The 18738-nt window shown below is 38.0% G+C and overlaps 1 non-coding gene across 1 annotated transcript; it reads right to left on the bottom strand.

Annotated features, from left to right (window-relative positions):
- Window positions 1-14367: 14367 nt before the first annotated feature.
- On the bottom strand, window positions 14368-14473 carry LOC118484424. Its single transcript, XR_004873535.1, has one exon. It is a non-coding gene; the product is annotated as a small nucleolar RNA R71 (small nucleolar RNA).
- Between the last annotated feature and the right edge of the window lie 4265 nt (window positions 14474-18738).

Genomic DNA, 18738 nt, shown 5'->3' on the forward strand with positions numbered 1-18738 from the left:
CGGGATCAATATATCCAAAGAATGTCTAAGTGCCGCCCACATTGGGTTATACTTTGTCGTTTGTCGATAATTCGATAAATGAGTTAGAGTATTATACTTTGTCGTTTGTCGTTAATTCGATAAATGAGTTGAAGTATTATACTTTGTTGTTTGTCGTTAATTCGATAAATGAGTTGAAGTATTGCACTTTGTCATTCATTGTGAGAATTTGATCTCGTGAGTTATCGTAACTGCTGTATTGATCACTAACCCTGTTTTGTGTGCATTATTGTTGAAATTAGGTTAACAGGGCTAAAATCATATTCTGTCAGTACTAAATCTGCAATGTGAGTTATTCTTCTTTTATAAACTCTTTTCTCACAGTTTGTGAGTTGTTAACTGTTTACAATACTCCAAATTATTTTCAGAATTATAACTTACAGTGATTAAGTTTATGTAATCACCAAATTACAGCCGGTATGTGGGGTATTGTGCACATTACTTGATAATCGTCACCATTGGGGCAGCCATTGGGTGATATGACCATAATCACAGACACCATTGTACAGGTGGGCCAATGGGTCGAGTGGTAAAGTACTGTGGGTAGATTGGTTGATATCAGAAACATTGTAAAAGATCTTAACACTGTGAATTATAACAAATGTGTCATTTTCCAGTAACTAGAATAATTCACTCAGTATTTCCCCGCTGACCAAATCTTTTTCAAACATGTTTCAGGTGATCTGCTGTAATTCAGGAAAAATGCAGGGGGAAGCATTTCAAGCTTAAGATAGTGGCTCAATATCAAATAAGAAATATGTTTTATCAATAAAATCTTGTTATTGTAAATTATCGGGGTTTTATCCCGAATTGTGAAATAAAATAATCAGGAAAAATTTTAACTTAGCCGATCCTGTAAATAAAATTTCCGCTGCTAAACTCACAATAAATAAAGTACCGCAGGATTTCTGTCCCGCGGCTCCTGAAACGGGTCAAACCGGGTCGGGGGCCGTGACAGAAACAAGGTGGTATCAGAGCCACTAAGTTAAGCTAATTAAGTATTTAAACGATACTTAATTTTTCCTAATTACTATTACGTGATTATGTGTTTATGTGCTTCTTAACTGATTGTTTGTTAACTACAGTATGGGTAAGCAAAAGTTACAAGATATCTATCTTAAATTAGATAGATCAATTTACGAAGAGGGAAGTTCATCCAAAACTAAATTTTCAAAGCTCCCTACAATTCCTGAAGAAGGAATATTTGTGCAAAAAGAAAATTATGAATATCCGCTTTCTCCTAGAAAAAGGAATATGATTATTAAGAAAAGTAAGGAGCAAATCCGAGAAAAGAAGATTAAAAAGGAAACCCAGGAGTTAATTAAGAAATCACCTTGGGAAGATAAACTCAATGAAAAATGGGCAAATTTGTATATGTTAGCCACTGTGGCAGAACATGCAAATCTCTAGATGCCCTAAATTTAGCAAACAGCACTTCTCAATAAGTAAATAAATAAAATTGAGTGAAATAAATCTGAGTGTGTTTTCCTGTATTTTGTACAAATAGTGTGCAATAAAACTTCCATATTTATTTGTTAAACTTTGCTCCAAAGTTTTAACTTGATATTTTGTGCATTTTGCATATATGCTACACAGCATGAACGAGATATCTGAAGCTTTTCAGAACCTCAATCTGTATCCAGTGAATATAGAAGTTTCTCATGAATTTACGGGATATGTTGCTGATGTGGACCAACCTGTAAAATTCCCTACTCCACCGCTGACCAAACCAAAAAGAAGGCCAAAGAAAAATTATGTGTGGGGAAGCCGTATACGTAAGAAAAAGCCAGTTACAAAACTTCCTAGAAATAACGACCCTTTAGGAAAAGGAAAGGCAATTATAATCCAGGAAAACCCTAAACAGCAAGAAAAGGAAACTGAAGCCAATGACGAGTCTAGGCTAATGGAGGAACAGTTTGATAAATATTCTCAAGAAATAGAAACAGAAATAGGGCAAGGTTCTAGACCAACTCAGGTAGAAATTGGGGAGAATTCCAACCAAAACCAAAGGGTAACTTTTCAGGAGCAGATAGATATTCTATTAGCCAACTGTGATACTTTACAGCCTGTCAATACGAATATTTTTACCTATCCTATTGAAAATCCACTTCCTATGAACGTTGGACCAGCAATACCAGATCCAATCGTACACTTCTAACCAGTAGAAATGGAAGAGTGGTGGACGAATGATTGGCAATTTCAAAATATTATCAATAGTCCTTATTCATTCCTTCCACAGTTCGATCCAGAACCCCTACCTAATCCACCAATGAGCAATGAAAATCTGGCTGAACTTCGCCATTTCGGTGAAGAGTTGATGGATGCAGGGAATAGGATTAGGGAGATAGGGGGACAGATTGCCTGGAAATATGACGAGAGGGAACTCCGTTTTTAGGATGACAAATAGGAGAGTGGTAAAAGCTATCTTTGTATAATAATAAAAGTAAATAGTGAAACCAGTTGTAACATAACGAATAAAACATTGTAAAATATCGGTGTGTATTGATGCATACTATACTGATATGAAATGGAATCGAGAAATCGATAATTTTGACTTTATGTGTTATAAATTGTTCGATTATTTGTATAAATTGCTAATTGCTAATTACTCCTAATAAATTATCATCAGATGGCAAATAATGGTAACGAACCAGTAAATGAAGTTAATCAATCGGAGCAACACCCAGAAGATCAATATATGACCAAACAAGATATTGAAAATATTGTTGCTCAAGGGATAGCCAACGCAATTCCAATATTCGTTGCTGCTATAAAAAGTCCAAACGATCCGCAACAGATCGTTCCTAGTAAACATACTATCGAAGATAATTTCAGTAATAGTATAAACGGGGGTAATGATCATATAAATCATGACAATGGATCTCAGCACACGCCGCGCCCTAAGAAACGAAAGGCTGCAACGCCTGGTTGCACTTTCAAAGAATTCCTTGCTTGTAAACCCGCTGAATTTGCAGGCAACGAAGGAGCAACTGCAGCACTACGATGGTTAGAGAAAACCGAAGCAGTAATTGCAATAAGTAAATGTGCTGAAGAAGATCAAGTCATGTATGCCTCAAATTTGTTTAAAGAAGGAGCACTAGAATGGTGGAACACAGTGCTACAGGCAAAAGGAAGAAGGGTGGCTTATGCTATGACCTGGGAAGAATTTAAGAATCTTGTTGAGAGAAAATTCTGTCCTGAGTATGAGAAGGAACAGATGGCAAATAAGTTCCTCAATCATCGAATGACCGGGATAGATTGTCGTGGTTATACTTCGACATTCTTCGAATATGCGAGAGTAGTACCTAACCTGGCTTCGCCAGAACCAGTACTCATTTCTCGATATATTTGGGGATTAATTAGCGAAATTCGCAATATCGTCAAGGCTGCAAGACCTCGTACTATTGACGATGCTGTAGAATTAGCCAACACCCTAACCAACGAACTGATACGCACAAGAGATGAAGATAGGAAGAAAGAATTGGCTCAGAAAATTACCCAAGGATTTAGGGTGGGTAATAGCAGTAATTTCAAGAAGAAAGGAGCGAGACAATCTTCCATCCCGCCATTTTGTAGAAATTGCAGAAGGAAGCACTTTGGAAAATGCAATGCAATTTGTAACTTCTGCAAATCTGTAGGCCATAGTGAAAAGAATTGTAAGAAGAAAACTGTAACCTGTTTTCACTGTGGGGAAACAGGACATTACAAAACTGAATGTCCTAAACTGAACAAAATCACCGATAACAAGGGCCAACCAGTTGAAGGAGCTGTTAAGAAAAATGCCAGAGCTTTCCAGCTAACTACTCAAGAAGCAGAGCTCATTCCGGATGTAATAGCCAGTACGTTTTTAGTTCATAACGTCTATGCAAAAGTATTATTTGACTCTGGTGCAAACCAAAGTTTTATAAATACTTCATTCTGTCAAGCTCTTAAGTTACCATTGACTACCGTTAGGCAGATTTTTACAGTCGAAACTGCAGATGGAAATTCCATAGAAATTAATCAGGTTTTGCAAAAAGTGGAAATAGAACTCTCAGATCACAAATTTGTTGCAAACCTATTGCCTATGAAATTAGCCGAGTTTGATGTCGTGTTAGGAATGGATTGGTTAATAGCCAACCATGCGCAAATCATTTGTGATAAGAACTCTATAGAAATTCAAGCACCTACGGGAGAAGTAATTAAGATTGCAGGAGATAAACCTCGGAAGCCATTAAAGTTCATATCAGTAATGAAAGTTGCTAATTATGAACGGAACCAAGGAATAGTATATATGATTTCAGTAATCATTTGTACTAAAGGAAAAGAACTCAAGGAAATTCCTGTAGTCTCAGAATACCCAGATGTATTCCCAGAAGATTTACCTGGGTTGCCACCAGATAGAGAGGTAGAATTTAGGATTCATCTAATTCCAGGAACTACACCGATAGCCAAGGCACCGTATCGATTAGCTCCTACCGAAATGCTAGAATTAAAGAAGCAATTAGATGAATTACTAAGCAAAGGATTTATACAACCTAGTTCATCCCCTTGGGGTGCACCAGTGTTGTTTGTAAAAAAGAAAGATGGATCAATGAGAATGTGTATTGATTATAGAGAATTGAATAAGATTACAATTAAGAATCGATACCCATTACCTAGGATTGATGATCTTTTCGATCAATTACAAGGAGCTAGATATTTCTCTAAAATAGACTTAAGGTCTGGATATCATCAGTTGAAAGTACAAGAAGAAGACATACCTAAAACTGCTTTCAGAACTAGGTATGGTCATTATGAGTTCACAGTCATGCCCTTCGGATTAACCAATGCCCCAGCTGCATTCATGGACATGATGAACAGAATCTGTAAACCATATTTGGATAAATTTGTGATCGTATTCATTGACGATATACTCATTAATTCCAAAAGTCAAGTCGAGCATTGTCAGCACTTGCATGCACTCTTAACTTTGTTAAGAAAAGAAAAGTTGTACGCTAAATTTTCGAAGTGTGAATTTTGGCTACCAGAAATGCAATTTTCGAAGCGTGAATCACGAAGGTATTCACATAGATCCTGCTAAGATAGAAGCAATTACCAACTGGAAGGTTCCACAAACTGCAATGGAAATTAGAAGTTTTATAGGTTTAGCCGGTTATTATAGAAGGTTTATTAAGGATTTTTCCAAGATAGTTGTACCATTAACTAAGCTAACCTGTAAAGCCACTAAGTTTGAATGGGGACCTAAACAAGAAGAAGCCTTCAGAATTCTAAAACAGAAATTAACCAGTGCGCCAATCTTAGCCTTACCAGAAGGAACAGAAGACTTTGAAGTATATTGCGATGCTTCAAAATTAGGATACGGATGTGTGTTAATGCAACGTAAGAAAGTAATTGCATATGCCTCCAGACAATTGAAAAAGCACGAAGAAAACTATACGACTCATGATTTAGAATTAGGAGCTATAGTTTTTGCCCTTAAGATATGGAGACATTATCTGTATGGAAGTAAGTTTACTGTTTATACAGATCACAAGAGTTTAAGGTATATATTCGGGCAAAAAGAGTTAAACATGAGGCAAAGAAGATGGATGGAAGTCTTGAGTGATTACGACTGTGATATTCAATATCACGAAGGAAAGGCAAACGTAGTAGCAGATGCCTTAAGTCGTAAATATCATGACAAGCAAAGGCGAGTCCGTGCTCTTAGAATAAATCTACAAGTAGATTTAAGGGAACAAGTGAAGGAAATCCAGAAAACGGCAATCAAGGACGATGCCGAAGGAATGAAAGGTTACCTAAAAGAATTGGAACAAGGAAATGATGGAATTTGGAAATTCCACAAAAGCAGAATCTGGGTACCTAAACAAGGAAATTTAAGATCGAAAATTTTAGAAGAAGCTCATAAATCTAGGTATACTGTACACCTAGGAAATAATAAGATGTACCAAGATTTAAGAAAGAATTTCTGGTGGATAGGAATGAAGAAAGATATAGCTGAATACGTATCTAAGTGTTTAACCTGTTCACAAGTTAAAGCCGAACACCAGAAACCCTCAGGTTTATTACAACAGTTAGAAATGCCTGTATGGAAATGGGAACTCATAACAATGGACTTTGTTACTAAGTTACCCAAAACCAGAAAAGGTAATGATGCAATTTGGGTAATTGTGGACCGATTAACCAAATCCGCTCATTTTCTACCAATAAAAGAAACCTTTAGCATGGAAAAATTAGCCAAGCTGTATGTGGATGAAATAGTATCCCTACATGGAGTCCCGCTCTCCATTGTATCAGATAGAGATAGTTGTTTCACTTCCCGATTTTGGACAAGTTTCCAAGAATCAATGGGAACCCGACCCCATCTAAGTACTGCATATCACCCACAGACAGACGGACAAAGTGAAAGGACGATCCAAACTCTGGAAGACATGCTCCGAGCATGTGTAATTGACTTTGGAGGTAATTGGGATAACCATTTACCCTTAATTGAATTCTCCTATAACAATAGTTATCACTCAAGTATTGAAGTCGCTTCATTTGAGGCATTGTATGGACGCAAATGCAGAACACCTGTATGTTGGGCGGAAATAGGAGAAAGTCAATTATCAGGTCCAGAAATTGTGCAAGAAACCACAGACAAGATAACTCAAATTAAGGAAAGATTGAAAAAAGCCAGAGATCGCCAGAAGAGTTATGCAGACAATCGTCGCAAACCACTTGAATTCCAAATAGGAGACAAAGTACTGCTAAAAGTATCTCCTTGGAAAGGAGTTGTAAGATTCGGTAAGAAAGGAAAACTGAGTCCCCGATATGTTGGACCATTTCCAGTGATTCAACGAATCGGACCAGTTGCTTATCGCTTACAGCTACCAGAAGAACTAGCTGGAGTACATGATGTATTTCATGTATCCAATCTCAAGAAATGTTTATCAGATGAATCTCTGGTAGTACCTCTTCAAGACATAAAGGTAAATGAGAAGCTGAAATTCATAGAAAAACCTTTACAAATAGAAGACCGGAAAGTCAAATTCCTCAAACACAAGCGACTTGTACTGGTGAAAGTCAAATGGAATTCCAAGAGAGGACCAGAATACACTTGGGAACTGGAGTCAGAAATGAAGCGCAAGTATCCTCATCTATTCCAGTGAATCTCGAGGACGAGATTCTTCTAAGGTGGGGAGGATGTAACAACTCTTATTGAAATTAATAATTAGAATGATAATTAGTCAATAAGGAAACCCTAATTGAGACAACCAAGTAATTCCGCACTAACCCTGAAATTTCCGGAATAATCGGAATCAGGATCAGGGCCCCTAAAACTCAGGGGGGTTAAACCCTAATTGATATTTATCTTTATAATTCGTTGTCTATTTGAGAAATTTCGAAGACTTCTGAATCACCAAAGCTATGCCACTGACTAGGCTAGTTTACAAGCAAAAACGCACCCTTTACGGACCGTAAAGCTTAGTCCTTACGGACCGTAAGCCAACCGGCTCCCTTATGGACCGCAAAGGTCCATGCATACGGTCCGTATGCGAGTCGAATTTTGGGCTATAAATAGCCGACCTTGGCAGTCGACTATTGATGTTAAAACGTCGATCAGAAACCTTCTGTACGTCGTTATTAGGCCGAATTACTATAAATTAAACACACACTACACACGAGGTGCTGCCACGGAACAGGGTAATTACTCGATCGCTATTACGATTCATTTTCCGGGATCAATATATCCAAAGAATGTCTAAGTGCCGCCCACATTGGGTTATACATTGTCATTTGTCGATAATTCGATAAATGAGTTGAAGTATTATACTTTGTCGTTTGTCGTTAATTCGATAAATGAGTTGAAGTATTGCACTTTGTCATTCATTGTGAGAATTTGATCTCGTGAGTTATCGTAACTGCTGTATTGATCACTAACCCTGTTTTGTGTGCATTATTGTTGAAATTAGGTTAACAGGGCTAAAATCATATTCTGTCAGTACTAAATCTGCAATGTGAGTTATTCTTCTTTTATAAACTCTTTTCTCACAGTTTGTGAGTTGTTAACTGTTTACAATACTCCAAATTATTTTCAGAATTATAACTTACAGTGATTAAGTTTATGTAATCACCAAATTACAGCCGGTATGTGGGGTATTGTGCACATTACTTGATAATCGTCACCATTGGGGCAGCCATTGGGTGATATGACCATAATCACAGACACCATTGTACAGGTGGGCCAATGGGTCGAGTGGTAAAGTACTGTGGGTAGATTGGTTGATATCAGAAACATTGTAAAAGATCTTAACACTGTGAATTATAACAAATGTGTCATTTTCCAGTAACTAGAATAATTCACTCAGTATTTCCCCGCTGACCAAATCTTTTTCAAACATGTTTCAGGTGATCTGCTGTAATTCAGGAAAAATGCAGGGGGAAGCATTTCAAGCTTAAGATAATGGCTCAATATCAAATAAGAAATATGTTTTATCAATAAAATCTTGTTATTGTAAATTATCAGGGTTTTATCCCGAATTGTGAAATAAAATAATCGGGAAAAATTTTAACTTAGCCGATCCTGTAAATAAAATTTCCGCTGCTAAACTCACAATAAATAAAGTACCGCAGGATTTCTGTCCCGCGGCTCCTGAAACGGGTCAAACCGGGTCGGGGGCCGTGACACTTCGGGTAGTGACAATATTGGTGCATCGCATAGCTTGCTTTTGAGTAGCTGAAAAGCTTCTTCTTGTTTAACACCCCAGTCATACTTCTTGTCTTTCTGCGTAAGAGCAGTTAGCGGCTGAGCTATTTTCGAGAAATTCTCGATGAATCGCCTATAGTAGCCCGCTAAGCCCAAAAATTACCGAACTTCAGTCGGGGTTTTGGGAGCTTCCCAATTCTTTATGGCTTCAATCTTGGACGGGTCTACATGAATGCCCTTCTCATTCACCACGTGACCAAGAAATTGTACTTCGCGAATCCAGAATTCGCACTTTGAGAACTTTGCGAATAGTTTCTCTTTCTTCAGTAGCTCTAGAATGGTCCTGTGGTGTTGCCCATGCTCTTCTTTCGTCCGAGAGTAGATTAGGATATTGTCGATAAATACAATCACGAATTTATCGAGATATGGTTTGCATACGTGGTTCATCAGATCCATAAAGACCGCTGGTGCATTCGTCAGCCCGAATGGCATCACAAGAAACTCGTAATGTCCATAGCGTGTTCTGAATGCAGTCTTTGGTATGCTTTCTTCTTGTATCCTTAACTGATGATATCCAGATCGAAGGTCGATCTTGGAATAGTAGCTTGATCCTTGCAACTGATCAAATAAGTCATCAATCCTCGGTAGTGGGTACCGATTCTTGATAGTGAGTTTGTTCAGTTCTCTGTAATCAATGCACATTCGTAGAGTTCCATCCTTCTTCTTCACGAACAATACTGGAGCTCCCCAGGGCGAGAAGCTTGGCCTTATGAATCCTTTATCCAACAACTCTGGAAGTTGTGTAGATAATTCTTGCATCTCGGATGGTGCAAGTCGATAAGGTGCCTTGGCTACAGGTGCGGCTCCTGGAACCAAGTCTATACGGAATTCGACTTGTCGTTGCGGAGGTAGTCCTGGTAAATCTTCGGGAAAAACATCAGGAAATTCCTTTACCACAGGAATGTCTTCGAGTTTCGGCTCCACAGTCTTTTTTTCTACAACATGTGCCAGGAAAGCGACACATCCTTTCCTTAAGCACTTCTGTGCTATCATGCAGCTGATGATTCGCAGAGGCGCGTCTCGTCTTTCTCCATGTACGATGAGGGTTTCATCATTCGCCAAAGGGATGCGAATGATTTTCTCATGACAAATGACTTCAGCTTTGTTCTTGGATAACCAGTCCATGCCGACTACTACATCGAAGCTACCTAATTGGATAGGTAAGAGGTCGATGCTAAATTTTCGCTCACCAAGTTCTAGTGTGCAACCTCTAACAACTTCGCCCGATTCAACAAGTTTACCATTGGCTAGTTCTATGGAATAAGGAATTTCTAATCTACTAGATTCTATTCCAAGCGTACGTTTAAATTCCACGGACATGAAACTATAATCGGCTCCAGTGTCGAATAATATGGATGCAAAGTGATTGTTAACGAGAAACATACCAGTGACCACGTTAGGGTCCTCGCGTGCGTTCCTTTTCTTGTCACCAGACGACTCAGCATGCGTCTCGGTCTTTTCTGTCCAGAGTACGAACGCCACTGCACCTCCAGTGCCGTCGAAGTTCAGCGGTTTGCAGTCGAGAAACTGCTTGAAAGTGCAGCCCTGAGCTGCGTCTCCTCCAGATGAATCTCCATTCCCATTACGTCTTGCATTGCTTGGTCCTCCAATTTGTTCAGTACGGTTCGCCTCGTACTGGGCGATAGCTGCGGAGATTCTTTCCTCCAGTAGGGCGTTTAGCTCTCCAGCAGTTCTTGGAAGTGGGGGAGGAGGAGGTTGATCACGAGCGTTCACAGCTCTTCTGGGTGCCATGTTCTGACAGAACACGACCCAATAGGGTTTAGACATTTGTTTGATATCGTCTTACTAGACAGTGGTAGTATGACATATACCCACATAAGTGACATCAAACAATCCGCTATTTAAATCAATTCATACAGCAGCAAGCATGTATAAATAGATAAATGTTGGCGGTTCTTGTCTTTATACCCTAAATTATTACTCCACCGAGTATTTATTAGGCTGGGGGAAGGGTGCTCACGTTTGACCCTTTTCTTGTACTAAGGGAATCTATACGTGATAAGACTTGCTGTGGTTTCTGTGCACTGAATTTCATAATTATGTATGCATCCATAATTACGTAACTCCTTGCACGGTCCGCACAGTTCGTTTCATCCTCGTATTTCTTCCTTCAGATGGGCCATCGCTTTCAGATAAAGTCACGTATACTTGTGACATTCTACTTCTAGTCTATGCTAATTATCACACATAATTGCAATTAACTCTCAATTAAAGACAAGTGCTACTCCTGTGCACCCTAAGTCTCGTAGTGTCTTTTCTAGACTCATGTAAACAGTTCCAGGAAGTGGATGTCGCGGGACGTTTTATGCAATGAAAACTTTTTGAAAAATTGTTTTCGTGATAGGATCCTAGAGATTGTAGACTAGACTCGAGAAGGAATCCTGGTTCACTACAATCGCAGCTCTGATACCAATCTATCACACCCCTATCTGCGGCGGAAGCACGAGGTGTGATCATGAAAGGATCTCATTGCATACGAAAGGTAAACATACTATATGCTCATGAAAATAACTTCAAATACCATAATTTGAAACATACGTTTAGCGTTTACATCGCTAGGTCACATAAAACATTGTCTTAAAAGTTTACAACTTTATTTAAAGATAAACATAAGCGACATCCAAGAGCATAAGTAAGACCACGCGCACATCCATCCTAGTTACCTGAAATACATGTGAGTTTTGGAAAAAAAACGTCAACATAATGTTGGTGTGAATTCATGCAGTTTTGTATTTCACGTTTGTATACTTTGTATGAAAACATAGTTTGTGAATAAATCAAGTTTTCATATATATAAATCCAGTTTCATGTGTACACCACGTACTCATGTATAATTCAAATTCTTCTTGAGTACCCCACGTACTCAAGTATTCATCAAGTTTTAGTATGGTATGAAATTTTATGTAAATAAAGTATTCCTGTAAGTATCAGGATTGTTAATGGGTTGCAAAGCCATTAACATGTGACACGACATAGGAAGTCACCAAACCTTAGGCATTTAACTGGTATATTCTGAGACACAAAAGCACTACTCGATACTCGCCCTCATCGAGAGTGTGGCTGCCCGGCACCCGTTAGATCTAACCTTTTGTTCTGCGGTCTAGGTATATTGTTGATTAATGGTGCTTCTGTACCCTATTCGTGACACGATTCCTCGCATCATTTTTCATAGCGCATCCTACTTGGTACTCGTTTCTCACCAAGCGCGCTTCCCGTATTCTTATATCACATCACACTTGGTACTCGTTTCTCACCAAGTGTGTTTCTTGTATTCTTATATCGCTACACACTTGGTACTCGTTCTCACCAAGTGTGCTTTTTATTATCATACCATTTGTTAAACATAAAAATATTTGTAACATGTATTTCACCCCCGAAGTTATAAAACTGAAAACAGTTAAGAGAAAAGGGGGAGCATGAACTCACATCTTTGCGTTCCTGTGCGTCGTAAACTTCACCGGATTTGCTTAATTAACGTCGTAACCTATACGCGTTTTCTTAACGTTAGTCACTAGACTTGCGTCGCACAAGTACAATCACTCTCTTTTGTGTATATTTTCTTGTGTTAAAAATATTTTATATTTTTTACTAAATGTCTTACTTATATTATTTTCTCACAAATAAATATAAGTCTTTTGTGTTCTGCACTTTGCACCCGAATTATGTATCTTGTATGATGTATGTGTATTTTTAAGTCTTAATACGCTAGCACGTATAACACATACTATATCCACTTAGCACAAAAGTTGGTGATAAAATAATATATATTTTTCTCTCAAAAATATACATACTTATATCCATTTTTATTTTTGAAGAAATCCTCATTTCTTATCACCAAAAATTAGGGAAACCTTGGTAATACTCTTAAATACATTTTTAGGGAATAAGTTCTTCAAAAACTTATATTTTTTTTCTAAGTGTCAAAATTTATAAAAATTTTGACAGAGTTTCCCCTAAAAATGGAGGTTTCCCATGTTTCCAAAACATGTGTTTATTTTCTTTTAAATCGTCAACAATCAACATCAACAATTATCAACACTAATCATCAACAACATTAACTAATTACTCCATTTCATGAACTTGAATATTTACAAAAATGTGTAGTAATTTACTAGCACATTTAGTAAGTCTTGTTATCTTTATAAATAAGTTTAATTTCTTAAAAACCTTATTTTTAAAGAATATGAAGTTTCACAACTTCTAGTCGGTTTTTATGAAAATTATTTCTTTGTTAAAACTTTTGTTACACAAGTGTCCACACACTTGTTTGTTCATAAAAACACCTCTAGTTCATGAAAGGTTCGGTTTTAAAACATGGATTCGTCTTACAGTTGGTCTTTCGAAAATACCACTTGTAGATCTTTAGATCTATTAGTTTAGAACTTCATTTTACAAGAAAAATTCCTTTTTACACAAGTTCATGATTCATGTGTAGTAGAGTTTCACCCTTTAACCCTTGTTTCTTTCAAAACATCCTTATGTCATGATCCATGATCATGACCAACCCGGGTTAAATGATGATCCGAGCTACCACAACATAGATCGGGTCCAAATAACCACACAAATCAATTACTACAACATTTACACAACATATGAGCTATTAACCATCATTATTAGTGTTTTTAGTAGACTTTAATGCATCAACTTGTAAGATTTCGAGTTTTAACCGTTACATATCATATTAACCACTTCAAAATAGTTCAAGAATGTGATTTAAGCAACATACCACTAGCTCGAGGCTAGGGAAGAATCTAGACGCAAATAGGGTGGATAAAAGCAAGAGAATGAGGCATATTCCTGGCATATTCCTGGCATATTCCTGGCATATTCCTGGCATATTCCTGGCATATTCCTGGCATATTCCTGGCATATTCCTGGCATATTCCTTGCATATTCCTAGTATATTCCTGGCATATTCCTGGGTTTTTGATTTGTCTGCGTTTTGCATTGTAAGCACTGTGTCGCGTAGGAACTCACGGTACGCGCTTAAACTTGAAAAATAACGTTTTTAAGCGTTTTAATTTATTTTTCAACATGAACCTGATTAAAATAAAATTTTAATCATAACAGAATATTTGTGGGATTAAATATTATCCGGGCGGCCACCAACGTTCGTTTCGCAGTTTTGTCGTAATTAGTTCTGCACATAAAGTGTGTTTCGGGTGCCTTTTAGTGCGTGTTTTAGCTTTCGTAATGACCATAAATTAAACCCTGATATGTACTCTTGGGTTTTAATGTACCTTTGTCGTAGGACCTACACCTAGGCCTCAATTCTAGTGTCTGACTGCTTTCTGCAGTTTTGTTGACACAGCGTGTCTTACCGGTGAGTTTACTATTATATCTGACGCAACGCTCTCGATTATGCATAAAGCAATATTTTGTAGTATACAACGTGCATGAATTCACTTGCTTAGCATCTAATCAGTAAATGCTGACATTTTAGCACATAATTGCAGTCATTAAATAATAATTAAAGTGTACGGAAGTTATCGGTTTTGTGCCAGTTGTCACAATCTATACATGGGCAGAAATGCAACAAATCTTCTTGGATGAATTTTATACCGCTCAAAAGAAAAATGATGCTAGAAAAGGGTTGAGAAGTTTTCAACAACAATCAGGTGAGATGTTTCATGAAGCATTCGAGAGGTTTAATATGATGATAAAGAATTGCCCTCATCATGGGATAGAGCTATGGGAGTTGATGAATGCCTTTCATGAGGGGTTATGTCCCGAAGATGCTCGTGACTTAATGTCTATCACAAATGGCACTTTTGGCACGAATTACGAGCATGATGATTAGGAATTTTTGGAGCAAATGGCGGTCACATCAAAAAGAAAAGCTCAAGCATCAAGGAGAGCACGACTGGCCATTACCCGAACTCAAGTGCATGCGGTAGATGATGGTAATGTTCAAACTTCGAATCAAATTTATGATGTTTGTGCGCTTTGTAATGGATAGGGCATGCGACTGAAAATTGCCAAGGAGTGGAAAGGCAATATGAGGAGGTGAATGCATTGCAAGGGCAAGGCGGGGGTGGTAGAAATTACAACATGAATTCCAATACTTACCACCCCGGTTTACGAAATCACCCGAACTTTAGATACGGGAATCCGTCAAATCAAGCCAACCCGAATTTCCATGGAAACCAAGGATTTCAAAGGAAATATCAAAGGGTCAAGTGCATGGTGGGTCTTCGGGTCAAGGCTCTTCGGGTGGAAATGATGTAATGGAGATGTTGAAGGCGATGCAAATTGAGATGCAACGAAGGAATCAGCTTGATGATGTTCGCATTCAAAAAGACGAAATGCGTGATAAAGCAATTCAGTCGTTGACTACCCAAATGAGTCAACTTGCAAGAAATGTGGCGATATTGAAGAAAGCTAAAGGCCAACTACAAAGTGACATGGTGACAAACCCCAAAAACATTAAAAGTGTTAATATCAATGTGGTAAGTACCGTTCCTAATAGTGAATTTAATGAAACATTTCTAAAATCTTCTTGTCAAGTGAGTGCAGGTATAGGAAGGGATGCGGAGGTTGAAACGGACAAAGAGCATGGAGCACCACTCGTGCCTATTCTTGTGGGAAAATAAAAAATTCCTCAAGCATTGTTGGACTACGCAGCGAGTATGAGTGTGCTACCAGGCGATCTATACGATATGTACGACTTTGGTCCGCTTCAAGATATAGACACCATGGTGAGCTTGGCGGATGAAAGTTGGAGGCGTCCACGGGGAATGGTTAAGAATGTTATGATTCGGTTGGGAGAATTCGACTATCCGGTGGATTTTCTGGTCCTAGATTATGCCTCTACCAAATTGGCATCACAACAAAGGGTAATTTTAGGTCGACCGTTTCTTTATACGGCAAGTGCTCAAATCAACTGTAGAGACGGGATCATTACTATGACCGAAAAGAACCGTAAGTTGTACTTTGATGTTCATACTAGGGAGATTAGTTATGAATCTATTGAAGAGATTGGTAGAGTGTCTAGTGACCATATGAAAAGTGTGCATCAGAGAATGAAAACAAACAAACCACCGGGGTGTGAAAAGAAGTATGAAGGTTCGAGCAGGTATGTAGTTGACTATCCACCGAATGGACATTTGATGGATGCATTTCAACCAATGACAAACTAGAGTGGGGGAGGTGATAGAAACCGATTCTTTGAGCCACCATAAATGGGGGTGGCATGGTCTGGCTGAAGACTCGAAACTTAGCGCTGCTCGGGAGGCAACCCGGGGTTTTATATTGATCTTGTTGTTTTTATTTTTCTATGTTTCAGGGCCATGGCGACATTGAAGTGTGGGGAAGATGTGCGGATATTTGTGTGAAGGGGGTGATAGGAAGTCGGATTGTCTACAAGATCTGTTGTGTCAACTTCACCAGGTCAATGTACTCTTTCCTTATTCTTGTTATGTTCTTTAGCTTTGAAATTTTGGTAGTTAGTTTGTTTACTTTAGTTAAAAAATTGTTTGAATGGGTTTTAGCGATCAATTCCTTTCAAAACCATACATTGGAACAATGTATCCCAAGTGTGGGGATGAGGGCAAAATTTTGAGAAATTTAAAAATTGTTAAGCCAAGCGAAAATTTTTGAAATTTAAAAACTTGATATTGTACCACATGACACACCGACACCCCCTTTCTAGTCATTTCTTGGTGAGTTTTTGGGCCATATATGACTATTAGAGAGTATTTCTTTGTGTTGAGTGGCGGTGTGTGGTATGTGTTAAAAGAACTTGTGTATGGATGCTTGTTAAATCATAGAATTAGCATGCTTGTGAAAATGATAAGGGCTTTTAGGTAGCCTCGTCTGGATGTGTGAGACTGTGGGATTGGGAGATTGGACCTCACACGTTACATATATGAGCTTGGTATTGTGAGGGGTGGGGGTTTGGTCTTTAGTAAACCATGTTTGAGCCATATGCCATTCGGTTGTGACCCAAGCCTACTTCTTACAAAACTTTACCTATTGAGACGACCTGGTTTAGGAGTTTAGTTTGTGATTGTTGATGTTCTTGTATATATTGTTGAGATTTATGTTTTATGAAAAAAAAAGAAAAAAAAGAGAAAAATCTGAGAAAACTACAAAAAGAAAGAAATAGTTGAAAGAAAATCAAAAAGAAGAGAAAAAGATGATGATGTTGTGTAAATAGTCGATGGTTGTTTTGGTTAGTAGTAGCAATAAAACCGGGTCGAATCAATGAGCTACTTGCATATGTTTCCCACCATCTTCCTACCCTTACACATAGCCCCTTTACAACCCATAAGTCCCTTTGATTTACGAGCATGTTAGGCAACTCATAGGCGGAGACTTGATTTGTATTCAAGCTTATTGTCGCACAGTCACACATTTGCATTGAGTGTTCTAGCACAATCTTGCTAGTATTCTTTGTCACTGAGAGGAGAGTTATTGCGAGGGGTGTGTCTTGTGGTGTGATGATAGGTTAGTAGAAGGACGACATATATTTGCTTGGTTTATTTTGATCGCTTGTAAGTTTGGGAATGACTTTTGAACAGGTTGCTTGGGACAAGCAACAGGTAAGTGTGGGGATGTAACGGGTAGTCCATAGTACAACCCTTGAGTGTTATAAATGATAATTTAACCCCGCATTTATCCATGTAATTGTCTAGAATTAGGTAACTACGGTTGGTTGTGTTTCAGGTACAAATGGAGCTTAAAAGGGAAGGAATTTGGAGCATCAAAAAAATAAAGTTTTGGAATTGAATAATTAAGAGGATAGCATTTTAGAGGACGAAATTACGAGAACGTAGGCGAAAACGGTGAAGAAAATGGAGTTGAAACGAAAAAGTTATGCTAAAAACAAAATTTCATGCTGAAGCCTACCGTAGCTTACGGTAGACTCTGACAAAAATTGATGTCGTAAGACAGTTTAAACCCACCGTAGGCCATTTTAAGCCACCGTAAGCTACGGTGGCCACCATAGCTTACGGTGGAGCCTGTGAAAAAAGTGTAACTCCCCACTTTTAAGGTGTTTTATGGTGTCTTTTCATTGGCAATCATTTGGAGCAGTTCTTGGGGCGATTTTGGCTGGTTCTTCTTGGTTCTAAACACTTCTAAACAATTGGTTTGTGTTTTCGATTTATATGAACATTAATCTTTGTGTGATGATGATGATGTACGAATTCATGAATGGCTAAACTTGTGGGGATCATCCTAGATGTAAGGTTTGCTTTTGTAACACTATGTTTGTGCTTGAATTTCTAGAATAATAACTTTGAATGTTTGGTTAAGTTATTATGGTGTTTGAATGTTTGTTTGTAAAGTGTTGATTTTTGTTTGATGTTAGTCTAAACCATACGTTCTTGGTGCCGTTGGCAATTGAGATATCATGGGAGGGATTAGGGTTGGATAATTGTCAATTGATCATCGGGTAACAACCTCGCGTTTTCATAACCCGAGTACTTAGTTCCCTTTCATCATGAACAAATAATCAAATATGAGCCATGTCTATGTAGTTCTTTCTAGTTAAGCATAAACATTAGTGTGGATTAAAACCTGAAATCTAGGATGGTCGCTTGTTCCTAATCTGTTTACAAAACCAATCTTTGATTTGCAATTTAATTAGTTAATATTAGTTCTTAAAACCAAAACAATCAACTCTTGAATTTTAATTTCTGCAATTTTAGTTTAATTCTAGTTAAGTACAAAGCTACATAATCGACATATTTTCCACAAACTCCCTGTGTTCTATACCCACTTACCGCTATCTATTTAGTAGTATTTGGATTAAATTTGCGTGTGACTACGATAGCACGTCAATATGCATTATAACAATGTCAAAACTAACATTTTAAGTGGTTTTGACTCTAGGTGATGATGGGGTCTTTCCGGATGGCGGTCAAGCATGTTTTGAAGAACCGAACACAAACTTTTGAAGCTTCCGTGTTAAATTGACTTTGTGTAGACAATGTTTATGATGTAAA

Source organism: Helianthus annuus, chromosome 11 (genome assembly GCF_002127325.2).
Source record: "Helianthus annuus cultivar XRQ/B chromosome 11, HanXRQr2.0-SUNRISE, whole genome shotgun sequence".
In the NCBI taxonomy this organism is placed as follows: domain Eukaryota; kingdom Viridiplantae; phylum Streptophyta; class Magnoliopsida; order Asterales; family Asteraceae; genus Helianthus; species Helianthus annuus.